Raw genomic sequence first — 15763 nt, 5'->3', positions numbered from 1 at the left:
GTACGTACGTTCGTACAGACGCCACGAAAAATTCTCTTCAGAATTCATTTTAAAGCAGTTTTTTAGTTTTTTTGGAGGAAAAGAGTCTTTTATTCTGTCCTTACGTATAGATATCACGCAAAAACATCGTTAAATTGCATTCAAAAGTGGTCAAAGTGGATATTTCCGTTGAAATATGCTGCCTGAAGCTTTTCGCGATTACACTACTTCCTTTTTACTTCGTACAAGGAAGTAAAAATGAAGATTTAATCTGCCTTCACCTCCAATTTTCTAATCATTTAATTTTACACCATCCAAATTTCTGATAGTCATTGCTTCTGAGTTTTAATCTATTACACATATATGTGTGTGTGTGTATTTTTTAATCAGTTAGTCGATAAGAAAAAATTTTAATTTGAAAGAAAAATTAAAAATATTGCGCTTTGCGGAATGGCAACACACTGGCGCGTGAAATTATTTTTTGTTTGCGATATGGCAAAGCCTAGAAAAAAAAAAAAAAAAAAAAAAAAAAAAAAAAAAAACGAGGAAGTTTCATAATTAAATTCAAAGACAAATATATCAACACAGTTCTTTTAAACAGTTGAGTTTTCTGGTTAAATTTTTTAATTTACACAAAATTTGGAATAAATCGAAAATAAAATTTCGGCTTGGCGGTGCATGTCTTCCTAGGAAAGAATATATATGTGTTCAAAACTTGGTAGTTCTAGTTTCCCGCCTTTTTTCTTTTTTCTTTTTATTTTTTTTCAAAATGTGAGGAACATGCAGTCACACGGATCCTTCTAATTTAAATAACAGACATAACGCATTTCCATTCCTGTTCGCTTACTTTGTGCTATTCTGCGTTACATCTTTCCACTTTCCTCAGATATTTCTGTGGGATAATGAAATACAAAAATTCTTAGATTAAGTCTACGTACTGAACAATTTTCGCGATATAATTGATATTTTGCTTACAATTTTTATTGCAGTTTATAGGTCTGGTTTTGGATGTATATTTAATATTTGCGTTCCTTTTTTTCTTTCGCCTTATCTATTTTCTCACTGTTTAATTTTATGTTGTGATTTTTTCAATAATCTTGTTACTGGCAACATGCTTTATTTTACTATTGAGTTTGTGTGAATGGCAACAATTGTTCATGTTTATGTTTCAGTAGAATAGTGTTCTTAGCCACACTGCGCTGCAGGCAATTTTTCTTAAATAATATTTCATGTTTTAGAATATCAATAAAGATTTTATACAAAACTGATGCTTTTTTAGTTCAAGGCAACTATGTCTTAAAAAGAAAATTATAAGAATAAAAATGAAAATGTTTAAACTTATTGTCTCTTGTTGCTTCGTAATGATTTTTTACTCGACTATAATTCGAACTGCGATTCTTTTTTAAATTTCTGAGTGCATATGGAAGTGCTTTTTTAAAGCGGAGAAAGCTATCAACTATAGGATGTAACCAATCGAAATTCATTCGTTATTAGTCCAAAGGGGCAATTTGCCCAGAAGGACTATTAATTTCTTTTTTGCATTTTGCGTCGATTCACTACAAGCGTTGTTTCACTTTTCAAATTGTTGCCACCAAATATTATCGCCCTGCCTTATGTTTAAAGAAATTAAACATTGAAGAATCTGCATAAATGTATATATATTTCTCGCACTTTGATAAAACAACGGATCTAGAGAAATCAAATTTTAAGTAGCGTAATCCTCCTGCGAATATGGGCATCTGGAAGCCCAAAGTTGAAGGTCTATTAATTTTCTAGGCAAATTGCCCCTATGGGCTAACATATTTCAGTTTTAGCAAACACCTTCTTTATTCAATTTAAACTTCAAAAAGTCTAGAATCTTTAAGAGAAAAATTAAAACTTAGAAAGATGTTCCATATCTAAATACTACCGAGACCATTAATTACTGTATTTGTACCAAGTGGATTTATCGTGCTAGTTTGTATCAGTCTTCATACTAAATTTCCTTTACAATTATTTATGCTAATAAACATATATATCAGAAGTTCAATAATTAATTAATTGCATCTGCTTCTAAACATATAAAAATTAATAAAGATAAATACATTCAAACCTCTTCACGTCAGTATCCGGAGAACATGCAGTTTCGCTTATCAATTCATATTTTCCAAGTCCAAAAATATTTCATCTATATAATACCCTCTGTTTTCCTTTCACTTCTTCGAGCCGGAAACATAGTTATTACGTCATTTTGATCTTGCATTTTTATTCCGTTGTTATGTTAGGTTGTAACAAAAGCACCCAAATTCCATAGCATGTTTAACAGACAGGGTTTCCTCAAAGTACAAGACAATACTAAAATCTGAATTTCCTCATTCTCTTCAACCCTAGAGCATCCTATGCATCTATAGGATTTGCTTTTTCAGCTTGCGCTTTTATTTTATTATTTTCTCTTTTATAAAAAGAAAAAGCATTCAATTCGGTAAAGAATTAAATCCTTTTCAGGAAAAATTACCGTTTCTTGGAATAATTCAGAGTTGGCGAGTAGACGCTCTGTCCCCGTTTTTCTTTGTTATTTTATTTAAATATTGCGAATCCAATCTATATAAAAAATAATCATACCGTAAATTTCGAAGGGTCAGATTGTATTTTAAGGATATTAGAAATGACCGTGAAAGTTAAATTAATAAAGGAACTTGCTAACGAGGATCTCTCTAGTCGATATTTCAAGAGCATTCTGTTGTTCGGTTGGAAAAAAATCTAGACTGAATTAGCCACGCCTCCTTAATTTTTCAATAGTATTTTACGTCTTTTGATTCGTTATATATATGGAACGATATCAGAGGAAAAACAAGATCATTGGTTTGTCAGCCCTCCTGACATCGAGAGGCTTTGACGACAGACACAGTGCAGAAGGCTAAAATCGCAGTTTTTGTCTTATAATAATTATAATTATAATAAAAATAAAAATATTATAATTAAAATACATTGAAATGGTTCATCGGCTAATTCTGGATACAGAAAAGCAAGAATTTTTGTGGAAGAAGAGATTTCAATTGATTTCAGTGTTCCTCCTCCTGACGAAGTGGCATTGAAGTTGATTGAATTCCTCTTTTATTATGTTCGTTTTTCTTTAAATTGTTTAATGTTTTTTTTTTTTTTTTTTTTTTTTTTTTTTTGTATTGCTCGTTTGAAAAGTTTTGGTTTTAACATTTTTTAAATTCTTTATTGCATTTATAAAATTATTTGAAATGTATTAATTATGAATTTCAGTTTTGGTCTTTGTGAAAAATGTTTATATCTTTACTGATAATTTTTCAGCAGCTTAATGAACGAAAATACTAGATATGTTTACATTTTGTATTTATATATATATATATATATATATATATATATATGCATATGATTTTTTTAGATAGATAACTTAGTAGAGAAGACACTATTGTGTTTCAATCATGGCCAGATTGAGGAAAGATGTAGCTTGCACACGATAGAAGATAGCTTTAAGCTGTTACGTAGATGAGCGCAGTTCGGGAAAAGCACAACTAGCTTGATGGGCAAAACATCGGTTTTATTTCTGGACAGAGAGTTTCATACCACATATTTTCTTAACTGGTACAACACTAGGGGTACTGTAAGCGCCCCACGAGTTTATATACGCAGATTACATCGTTACCATACAGGAAGATATTGAGATTACATGCTTACGAAGCGACAGCAGGAGGATAGGTGATGCATATTACGTACCTGACGTATTTATTGCTCGGAAATTCTTTATTTGAATTTTAAATGATGATTGAGAAGAACTTTCGCATTGCGTTATCTTGCAAGAAAAACATGACGTCAATGACGCAGTATACATGCTTTGAAGGGGGTTCTATTTAAACTAAAATTAGGAATGTTAAAGGGCTATTGCCAGCTGACACTAAATTATTAACAATTTTCCTTTATATATATGTATATTTATATTTATATAAAAATATGAGTTTTAAAAAAATTAGCTCTTTCGCAAATCATAATAATTCAAAATTAAATCAAGATATTCTTAATCTGTAAATTATGATAGTTATAACCTGGTTTAGGAAAGAGACCATTTTCGTTATTACAAGTGCTTCAGAAGTGGTAGAGGTGAAATTTTTGTCAAGTAAGAAAATTTTCAAAATTTGGAGGAATTCTCAAATTGTAGCACCAAAAATATAAAAAGACGCACATCTACAATTATATAAACGATACATTCTCTTCTCCCACTCCTGAATAGTGTTCGAATAGAGTTTTAAGTAGTACTTTGCCTGTAGTACTAGTGGTATGTGCCCTTTCTTGCACCTAATGATGAGTACCGCACATGCTTTGCTATTGGAGCAATTTTCCAACTCTGTTGCAGAACCGTTTTGTTTTTGTCTTTTTCAAAGTTAGATTAGCTATCCGCCATTCCCATCCTTAGAAGAAGTACATACATTAGCAAAGTTCAAAGGCGCTTTATATTAGTCTCTTCATGAGCTTGATATGTTCTGTATGTGTCTGAAGTTGCTTTCATACATACGTGGTGATCATAATGTTTTAATGGTTCGTTATTATCATCTACACTTTAATTAAAAAAATTACGATTACTTTGTTTTCGAATTCAATGAGATTAACATATAATGGTGGCAAAAAAATTAGTAGTTATCTCGTTAGTCCTGAAATATATCATATTCATTTCTAAACAGAGTGTTCGATATCACAGTTATACTCGGATGGATGGTGCCAGATCATGTTCGAAATCAGAGTTTTATTATTCTTGATGGAGGCGTACTGTATTCCACATCATAGTTTCAGAGCTGTTGATGATAAAAGACCGTGTTTGTCGTCGTGGTCTTGACTGCGTCGTGTTGGATTCGATATTATAGTTGTATTGTGCTGAGTGGGTAGTTTTATCGTCCTGTGGGAGATAAAAGTTCCTTTTGTCCCCACTAGATGACAGCACTAGCTAGAATTTGATTTTTGCAATTGGCAACAATGTATTCAGGATTTTGAGGGCGTTTTGTTTCGAACTCTGCAATAGCAGGTAATACAGTGACTGTAACTACAACACTTAATAACCTACCACATCTTTTCGATAATAAATGTAAGACTGTTAATCTTAATTGCTAATTATGAATTTTTAAATGTTAACTCATTCAGGGCTTAATTTCTGAAATTAGAAGTGCTACAGCCCTAAGGAACGAAAAAGAAAGAAAAACTAGAATACATAAATAAAAAAAGAACTAGAATACATAAATAAATAAAATGACTAATAAAAATCATTAATAATTAATTTAAAAAGTATAAAATCTGAAGGTTTTTAGATTTTACTTTACGCCCAAAGGGGCGTTTTTTAACGTTTCGTGTGTTATCTTTATTTATTAAATATCATGTTCTTCGCACTTAAACCATAAAATTCAGTTCAGCAGCAATATCCGAAAAGTAATTTTAAAATGAGCATGTCTTTAGAATTTCCTATACACAGTCTCGCTGCCATTTCTCGCTTTGAAATCGTTGAGTTTCTTAATCAAACATTCGTTAAAGTTTTACAAAATATAAACTAGATAATGAAACAAATTCCAATTTGGGCTTCCAGATGCCCATATTCTGGTGAAAACGTATGTTAGTCAAAATTTGATGGCTCTAGGTTCCGTCGTTTTATTACAATGCGAGAAACATAGATACCTTTATGCATATTCCTCATTATTTAATTTCTTTAACTATAATACAGAGCTCTAATATTTTGTGGCAACAATTTGAAAAGCGAACCGACATTAAAGTTTTCAACGCAAAATGCAAAAACGAAATTAATAACCCCTTTGGGCTAATAATTAATGATTAAAGTAATTAAATAATTTAAATTTAATAAAATGTTAAGAGGCAAATTAAAATTAAATGAACGGTTTTTAATATAATTTTATTAACAAAAATAAAATTTTCGACATCAAATTTCTACTGAAATTATTCTTCAGTTACATAAAAGCAATTCAGGAGCCTTCTTACGTAGGGCTCCACTGCGCTCTGTCTAGATTTATGATTTATCCCAAAAACTAAGAAGTACCGGAGCAATTTTAAGCTCTGCTAGTATTAATTAATGGATAACTGTTCAGTGCACATGCTAATCCAGTGTTTTGGGAAATCCTGGACGATACCGGATTTTATTCGACGTTATAATTTTATCATGCTGAGCAATATCGGGCTTTCTTCAATATTGCAACTTTTTTATCGTCCCAGGCGATGCCGAACCATATTATACATGTATTTTGCTATAAAATTTAACGGTTAGTTAACTAAGCATTACATTTTATTTTGGTCTGATCTATATGTTTTGGCTTCGGTTAACGATTAAACTTGAACGATTAAACTTGAACCTTGCCTAAGTTTAAAAAAAAAAAAAAAAAAAAATCTGAAAGCCTTCAGATTGTAACGGTTGTCCAGAAGGGTTTGTTCAGGTATTTTATACTGTCACTGAACTCGCAGTCTACCAGGGTGCTGTTGCACTCACTACTAATCAGTTTTCTTACTAAGACACCTTTACCAAGCTTTTATTTGTCTTTTTATTATTAACCTTTTCTATGGTTACTTTATTTATTAAATATGACGTTTATGGTGCTTACACCATGTAAATTTTATAATTCAATTTAACAAAAAAAAAAAAAAAAAAAAAAAAATCACAAAATATTTAAAAACAGATATTTTTAGAATTTCCGATAAACAATCTCGCCCTCTGGTGATTAAAATTGTAATTTTTCTTTACAGTGCTGCCACCACTCGCTTTGAAATCATTTTGTTAATGATAAATTCGTCGAAATTTTACGAAATATAAAATAGATTGTAGGGTTTATATTTATTTTAACTAACATTTATTTTAAGTTTAAACTATCTTTCCTGTCAAGCCTTACTTTCCCCTGGAACTGCCTATGCCAGAGTATGTAAATTTTAGTAGAACGCGCAAATATTCAAATTATCAGCGGAAGTATTCTGAGTTAAATAGAAAGGAAACGAGTTCGAAGTGTGCTGTTCTTACTTCACGAGCGCGGAGGTAGTTAGCCAGAAATTAAAGAACCCCGCGTTTCGGCCTGTGTGCTTGCCTAGGGGGGGGGGTGAGTGAGAGATTATGGCGCAAAACCAAAGATGATTATAGTGCGCCAAACACGTGATGGGGTGAGTACAATTGATTAAATTAAAATACAATAAATAAAAACAAGTAGCTGTGCTTGCCTAGGAGAATTGTTAATTGTTCAACGTGATATTCAAAGTTTGCTGAATTAGCAGCGGTAAACGCGATGAGGATAGTTACTTTTAAAGAGCCTCGTAGTTAGAGTCTTGTTATTATTTTCTTTTCAGGTTCTTATTTTTATTTTACCGCCGGGTCGGCGTAGTTTGTGAGCGTCAAGAGCACGCACTTGTAATTTATTACGTTGAATAAAAAGGGACTTAAACCCTTAGCAAGACTTTGTCTATTTTCCAGTTTCAACAGTCACCTCTTGGTTGCGTGCAAGTTGGAGGCGCGCAACTCTACAAGATAATAATAACAAAAAATCGACATTCAAAATTCGGGCTTTCATGTGCCCATGTTCGAGTCGAAGACTACGTTTGCTCTAGGTACCGTTGTTTTTTCACAATGCGAGAAACATACCTACATCCATGCAGATTGTTCATAATTTGAAGTACAGTGGTGAGAATTTGAAGTACAGTTCTTTAAATATAATATAATATAGAGCAATAATATTTGGCGGCAACAATTCGAAAAGCGATATGTCATTTATTGTGATTCGACTGAAAATGCTGTTTCGAGATTAAAACTTGGACTAATGCTCCTTTTGGGCTAATAAAAAATATTCTTAAAGCAAAAATTAAGTACTTTTATTCAAAAATATTGTCTTGCTGGCTACCTGTCAAGATTAAAAACATAATCTCTGGAGGTTCATCCTATATCATGCATTACTGATGGAATAAAGTCTATAAATTCGCAATATTTAAGGTCTCTTAAAACCGTAGGGCAGGAGAATAGCTGATATTCGTGGTGAAAAATCGACGCGTACGCGCAACATGCTGGAAAATAACTCGGTAATGAAATTCGTAAACAAAACGTGTATTTAATTCGTTACTACGCACTTACAAAAAACAAATGAATCAAATTGTTTTCAACACGAAATATTTGCCATGTAAATATAATAATGGCTTAATGATGCCTTTCGTAATACGACATTCGCTTCTGAAATATGCCGAAAAGAAATGAGTCAGCGTATTCCCATTTCATTACGTGGGCAATCAACATATCTCTCTATACAGATGATTAAAGGACCTGTAATGGCACGAGACTTCTCAGATAATAATACTTGAAATCTGAATCCGTAGAAAGTGTTGATGCCGGGATAGTTTCTGATTGACATACAATGGAGTGTGTCATTCTTGTTTACCTTTACTTCTACTCATTTTGCAAGGATCTTAAGTTTGACTAACGTTTATTTTGTTTTAAAACTTTACTGTCCTCTCTTATTTTCCACTTCCAGCCAGAATAAACGCGTTAATCGGTCTATGCAAATTGTACTTGCTAACGCTTAAGTATTTAATTTCGCCAGGAACAGAGTTTAGATGGGGAGAGGGTGAGCCTTCTTGCCACTGTACTACACGCGAGCTTTCAATCAGTTACTGTCCGCCTTTAAGGCCAGAGGTTTAGTCCTCTTGCTATCTAAGACGTATTGTAGTTTTCCGCAGTTTGCGTTTTACATACGTAATAATCTGAAAGGCCAACCATAGTGTTAGTCATGTGTGTAAAGTATTCAAAGTTAGCTCTTATTTAAATTTAGTTAGTTAGTAGTTCTTATCTTTTCGGGTTCAGACCACAAGTGGGTGGTCTTTGTATCCCGAAGTGCGGGAGCGCCTATAATATCGTGGAGAATAAAGGGTAGTTAAACCCTTCGCATCTTAGTCATCTCTTCTACAATTTCAGAGAACATAGTTTGAGTAAGCTATCTGTTCCTATTCAGGATTATTAGATGTTTCCTAAACAGATCAGACGATCAACCAGTCCTGTATGAATGAATTTATATAAGTGCGATATTACAATTAATGGCCTGCCATTTTGAATCTTAATAAATCTGATGTATAAACCGCATGACCTCCTTCTACGGAATATTAAATTATACGCATTTTATTTTAACTTATTTCCTCAAATTTCATTAAAGATATATTTTCTCATTCAATTGATTCCATTCGCACTTCGTGGCACAGCAAAAATACATAAAAACACAAAACATCTTCATTAAAAATTGAAATATTATCGAAAACATAAAACACCAAATACAGTTAAAACAATTTTTACTAAAATTACAGTTTCTATGGAAAAACAAGCAATTTGGCCAGCAGGCAAGAAGGCAGATTTTTTTGGTGTACAAAACTAGAAGTTTCATTTTGGACTCACTCGACAAAAAGACACTGAAGGTGCAGAAAGAGTTAATTTACTATTCTGCTAAATTTCAAATGTAAACAAATATGGCTGCTATGGTTAAAAAAAAATTAGGCTTAGCCGCACGTAAACAACTTTTAAATTCTTGATAATTCTACAAATATTGCATGAAGATTAACTAAAGGTATAAAAACCTTAACCGGAAGATAAGAACAACATAATTCAATAATTTTTAAAGCAAAAAATGCAAAATTTATCAATATATAAGAATTAGAAAAAGTGATAATTTTGGTGAGACCGACTGCAACCAAAAAGGCAGGTGCACCAGTACATGTTATAGCAGTCCTATATACAAAATTGGAACGTTCTGAGGCTACTGGTTTTTGAGTTATGCTAGATACGTACACACGTACGTACAGACGCCACGAAAAAATCACTTCTGTATCCATTTTAAATTAGTTTTATAATTCGTTTGGGGGAAAAAAGAGTCCTTTATTCTGTCCTTACGTACAAATTTCAAGCGCAAAAACATCGTTAAACTGCATTCGATAGCGGTCACAATGGATATTTTCGTTGAAATATCACACCCGGAATTTTTCATGATTACAATACTTGCTTCTTACAAGGAAGTAAAATAAAGGTGACATTACTCTCTTATCAGCATAATTGTATTTTCTTTACTTTAATATATTATCTGCTTGAAATCTTTTACCTTTTGACTACTAACGGGACATATATGTCCCACTAAAAGTTTAAAAATCCATGCTTAGTTAAAAAGTACTTAGAATCTCGTAAATGTTGAGGATCATCTTCCAATAGTTTGAAAATCCAGACGCCGCTGTGCTCGTTGTACACAAATGAACATGGAAAAAAGAACAAGTATGAGTTGCCCAATGTATAATGTTGGGTTATGCAAAGAATCTTTATCCTGTACCATACGATGTAAAATCTATTTCAGATAATGAAGCTTTCGACAGTAATAGGTTTGCTTATAGTAAGTCGATCGCTACGCGTGGCACATATGTCTCCCACCATTAACTACGGCTGGGACATACGTGTCCCATCCTTTGGCTTGAAAACCGTTTGTCAAAAAAATCCCAAATGCTAAATTTACCTTATATGTGACATATTTTTTTCACTTGGATAGAAAACATGGCATTTTTTAAAAAAAATGCGTAATCAAAGGGTTAAACAGAAGGTAGGTGAAACAGAAATTCATCTCTTTAATTTGAAGATGACCCCATTTATATTAGTTTTGTTATGGTCATCATAAAAGCAAGAACAGTCATTTTTGAGTGCAATTATTTATAGAATTTGACTTTCTTTGGTAGCATAAACTGGTATCAAACTCCTAACACACGTAGAGAGAATTATCGCTGTGTCTGAAGTTAACGACATAGACTTAAGAAGGTTAAAACAACCTTTTAATTAAAGCAGAGCTTTTTTTATTAAGTTTAAATTAACACGCATGTCTCGTGCTTAACAAAACAACCACCACCTCTGACGATAAAATTTAAAGTAACAGTAAAATTGAAATTTAAAACTAAGCCTAATAATCAAAGACTACACAATTGCAATCTTATCAGAATTGGCAAAACCTAGCAACGTGGCCTCGGAGGCAGAAACACGTTCTGTCTGACATTTCAAAAAGCTCTGCTTAAATACTCTATAACTGATTTACATTTCTGGTGAAGAAATAGAAAAAGAGAAATTATAGTAAAGCTCTAAATAGTCGTAACTGATTAATTAAAATAATAAAAGAAAAAAAAAGAAAAGAAAATCTGAAAGCCTTCAGATTTTATATTACGCTCAAACGGGCCAGTTTTTTTTTTTTTTTTTTTTTTTTTTCATTTACAGACACGTACACGTTTCGAAAGAATTTTGGATATTAATGTCCCTTTGGGCTAAAAATATTTAAAAACAGCATACCTTTAGAATTTCCGTTAAACAGTCTCGTGCGCTGAAGATAATTTAGTTTTTCGTACGGTGCTGCCACTTTGAAATCGGTGAGAGTTTTACTCAAAACTTTCTTAAAGTTTTACAAAATATGAAGTAGACAATGAAAGGAATTCCATATTCGGCCTTTCTGGTGCCCATATTCTGGTGGAGAAGTACGTTATTCAAAATTTGATGGCTCTAGGTACCGTTTTATTTCAAAATGCAAGAAACATATACTTTCATTCACATTCTTCATTATTTAATTTCTTTAAATATAATTACAGGAAGAACATATTTGGTGGCAACGATTTAAAAAAATGATACGCCGTTTATAGTAAACCGACTCAAAATTCTGTTTCTATACTAATAGCCCTCCTGGGCTAAAGCTCCTTTAGGCTAATAACTCTAAAATTCGTTAAATTTAAGGATTTCGAGCAATTTTAATCTACATAAATTTAATATTAAATTGTTAAAACAAATATTTGCGAACATTTAGTTTGATTTGTACCTTTTTCCAGCATGGTTTACCTCCCCAACCAAACTGCTCATCTAAAACAGTAATAGCATTAAAAATAGTGATAGTATTATCTTACCAAGGAAATTGCGACCGTCACAACAAACATGCATGCACGATGTGAACAGAATATTTACAACTACTGTTGAGTAACTTAGCTAGTTCAAATTTCAGTCAAATTAAGGTGTTACATATATTCCAAATGGAGTTATAACTGCAAGAATTTCTAACTACAAGCAAACAGACACAGGAGTAAAATTACATTAAATTTATAACCACTTTTGAGGAGTTAAAATATAGAAAGTTACCAGACAACTAGGTCCGGTTTCTGCCCGAGTTGTTTTAACATTTTCTATATATTTAACAGTTTTAATCTACCCTGAACAGAGACTACAAGCTTTCCCTAGACCACGACAGAAATTCAAACATACGACTTTCCAAAATCAAGTCTATCTTCAGATTACAATATCCCATTCAAGAACAGCACTGGAGTCGCTAACAGACTTCACTTTGATCGGCAAGACAGCAGTGGACCGCAGGCCAAACTCTTACACACGTATTCATAATTCCTTTATCTACTTTGCAGTAAAACTGCTTCTGCTCAAAATCTGCATAAATTCTGGAATGAACGAGCTTTATCGCGAAAGAGGCAGGAAGGAAAAGAAGTAACATGCCACAGTGTGAATGAATGCATTTCGCAAAGCAGCATATATTTCATCATGTCATTTTTTTCATTAACTCACTACACAGTGTTTGCCCTGAAAGTAGTAGGACTGAATTGAAAAAAAAAAAAAAAATATTCACAATTTTGACGCATCGACTTAATAGTTTTCAAAATATGCTCCTTCTACATCAACAGCGTTTCCTGCGACTCTGCCAATCACTGAAGGCTCCTTGGAACGCAGAAACTGGAATGATCTTCAGCTTCCTGGATATGGCCTCTTGATTGGCCTGGTCCGAGCTGTGGTGCCATCTTTTCATGACTCTTTTCAGTCGGAGGAAGAGGAAAAAGACTGAAGGATTGACATCTGGGCTATACCTGTACTTGACAGACTCGAAAAACGGATCGCCCACGTCCGTCCAGAAATTGGTGGATCATGAAGGCTGCATCACGACAAGGCACCGAGCCACATCGCCATTGCTGTCATGGACTTCCTGACCAAATCACACAGCTTCACCAGCCAACCTACAGCCCAGATATCGCTCCTTCAGACGTCTTCCACTTCTCCCGCCTGAATAGGGTCATGAAAGGAGGGCGCCAAGGTTCGGTCCAGATCATTCAAGAGGCCGTAACGAGGGAGCTAGCTGAACATCAACAGTTAGCTTTCAGCTATTGGAAAATTATTTGAGAAATTAGTTATCAACATACTTACAAAATTCGCAGAAGTCGTTAAGGAACATCAGTTTGGATTCAGGCATGGATTTAGCACTACCCACCAAGTGACTCGTATCACAGAAATTATCAGTGGGGCCTTCAATAAAAAAGAAACGGTTGCCTGCATCTTTATTGATATTAAGAAAGCATTTGATAAGGTTTGGCACCCAGCCCTTCTTATCGGCAACAATTTTCTACCTGGATTAATCCTTCTAATTTCTAGTTTTTTGGTAAACAGAACTTTTCAAGTTCGTATTAAGAACGAACTCTCGAATATCAGTTATATGAATGCAGGTGTCCCTCAGGGCTCGAATTTTTCGCCTTTTCTCTTTAATATGTGTATAATCTATCTTCCCACCACAAAGATGCCATTATCGCCTGCTATGCAGACGACACTGCCATTCTCAGCAAATCCAACAACCCTCAAAGAGCTGTTCAAACCTTACAGAATGCAATAGATTATATTTTCCCATGGTTCAATGCATGGAAAATTAAAATTAACGAAAGCAAATAAATCAATAACATCCCTATCCTCAATGAAAAATGCATCAAGTATTTAGGAGTTTATCTCGACCAAAAACTCACATTCAAAGATCACGTTGAAAATACATGCAAAAAAAGCTAATCAAGCAATAGGAAGTATTTATGCGATCATAGGAAAAAATTCTCAACTCAGTGTAGCAACAAAAAGAGTAATTTATCTTCAGGCATTACGTCCTATTCTTCTTATGCATCTCCAGCTTGGGCTGCTACTGCAAGAGAATTCACCGCACAAGAATTCAAAAGATTCAAAACAAGACAATTCGAATAATTACAAATGCATCTTGGTTTGTGCGGGATAGCACCTTACACACGACTTGAAAATCAAACCAACAGATGCAGAAATTTTAAAATTATCTCATAACTTCTTTACGAAGTGAGACAATTATCCGGAAAATATTATTAAAAAACTCGGAAATTATGATTACACAGTAGAACAACGCCACAAAAGACCCGGTTCTATTCACCACGAAAATCGGTGGTAATTATGTATATATTTTTCGTTCTTTACTTATTTAGCCAAGCTTCATTTTATTATTATTTTTACTTTTCATCTTACTGCATTACTTTACAAAGCGCTATGGACTTTGTCCCTGTCAAAGCAGATATAAACTTTGATGTGTATATAGTTTTATTCTTGTGAACCGTTTTCTACAGTGACAAACTATGATATTTCATCATATAATCACTTGCCAATAATTGCTTTTCCAAAGAATAGTATGAAAATGTTTTCAAAAATGGCTCACGATGCAATCTACAAGAGATGGCGCCACCGGAGCACCAGTGTACTAAGAAGCTTTCCATTACCAAAAATAGGTGAAGCCACATGAGCACCCTCGTATCTTCTAAGTTTACTTATCTCAACAGATGGCGGCACTGGAGCCTCCATTAAAAATCTCTAGCACAGTATGTATATAAGTACTTTCCATTCTAGTGGATTCAACTCCCTTGATTCTCAAGATTAAAAAAGTCAAAAATAATATATTGGAAAAGGCCGCAATAGACCAGATTGCCTCTTACCCGAAGTTAAGACATAAGCTGAACATCATTCCAATTTATGCGTTCCAGGAAGCCTTCCGTGAATGGCAGAGCCACTGGAAACTCCGTGTTGTAGCAGAACGGGCATATTTTGAAAACTAATTAATTCGATGTGTCAAAATTGTGAATAATTTTTTTAAGAAATTCAATTCTTCTACTTTCCGGAAAAATCCTGTAGTTCGGTAGACCTAAGGAAAAATGTTTAATACTTTCTAGTTACACGAATCAAAATATACGAGCATAGCATTATTTCTGATTCTTGCAAAGAATGCCATGTCGCCACAGGCATCCATTTTTTCCCGAAATGCTGCTTGTTTAAAGATTAATACTTCGAGAGATTTCAAATTCCCTGAAACATTTATAAATGACGATCTGAAGTAGTAAAGTAACAAGAAAGTGTTTAAATTCTCTGAATTAGCCATTACACTTAGTTTCATAAATTGTTCTGAGACCATTTTAAGGAAAAGAAGCACAATAAAATAGAAAATTTATTGATGAATAGTGCGCATTCTTGAAATGTTTGCCATATTATTATAACTACTGCTAATTCTTTAATCTAAGCTCATTTGTATAGAGTTTGTTATTGGCAGATTAGAAAGCGGGGACGGGGATGTAAAGCCGGCTATTATCCAAGATAAATGACCGCATAATTCAAAGAGCACGGCAAAAGTAAATCGATACAGATATCGATCGAATTCTAGATCCCGCTCAAATCTATAAAAGCAGGATAGGATACTAATGCCTTAATACTAGGCCACTTTTGTAATGTTATGACTTAATTACCCTTCGACTGAATTTTTTTAATCTCGGAAATTAATCTTAAAATCCCGATCGAATCTCGAAAAACCAGATCTTAATTCTTAATTAGAGCCTTCATTCAAAACCAAGTCTTATTTCAAAACCAGTTCTTAATTCACAGAGCCTTAACTTAAAACCAGGCCTGAATTCAAAGAACCTTCATTCAAAGCCAGGCCTTAATTCAAAGTCA

The 15763-nt window shown here is 33.4% G+C and overlaps 1 protein-coding gene across 3 annotated transcripts in view; it reads right to left on the bottom strand.

Moving 5' to 3' along the window:
* LOC118198266 (uncharacterized) overlaps positions 1–15763 on the bottom strand; it is a 46560-nt gene that overhangs the window by 14431 nt on the left and 16366 nt on the right. The window contains exon 1 of one of the 3 annotated variants that reach the window (XM_035369909.2): positions 2072–2185. The exons of the other annotated variants lie outside the window; for them this stretch is intronic. The gene's annotated coding sequence lies outside the window, so the exon portion shown is untranslated. Of the gene's footprint in view, positions 1–2071; positions 2186–15763 lie in introns of those variants that run through there. 3 annotated transcript variants of the gene reach the window in all.

The sequence above is a fragment of the Stegodyphus dumicola genome, chromosome 3, assembly GCF_044657685.1.
Source record: "Stegodyphus dumicola isolate Sdum_Otavi_A_Nest chromosome 3, ASM4465768v1".
In the NCBI taxonomy this organism is placed as follows: domain Eukaryota; kingdom Metazoa; phylum Arthropoda; class Arachnida; order Araneae; family Eresidae; genus Stegodyphus; species Stegodyphus dumicola.
The sequence above is the reverse complement of the archived record's forward strand: the minus strand, read 5'-3'. Positions and strand labels throughout refer to the sequence as shown.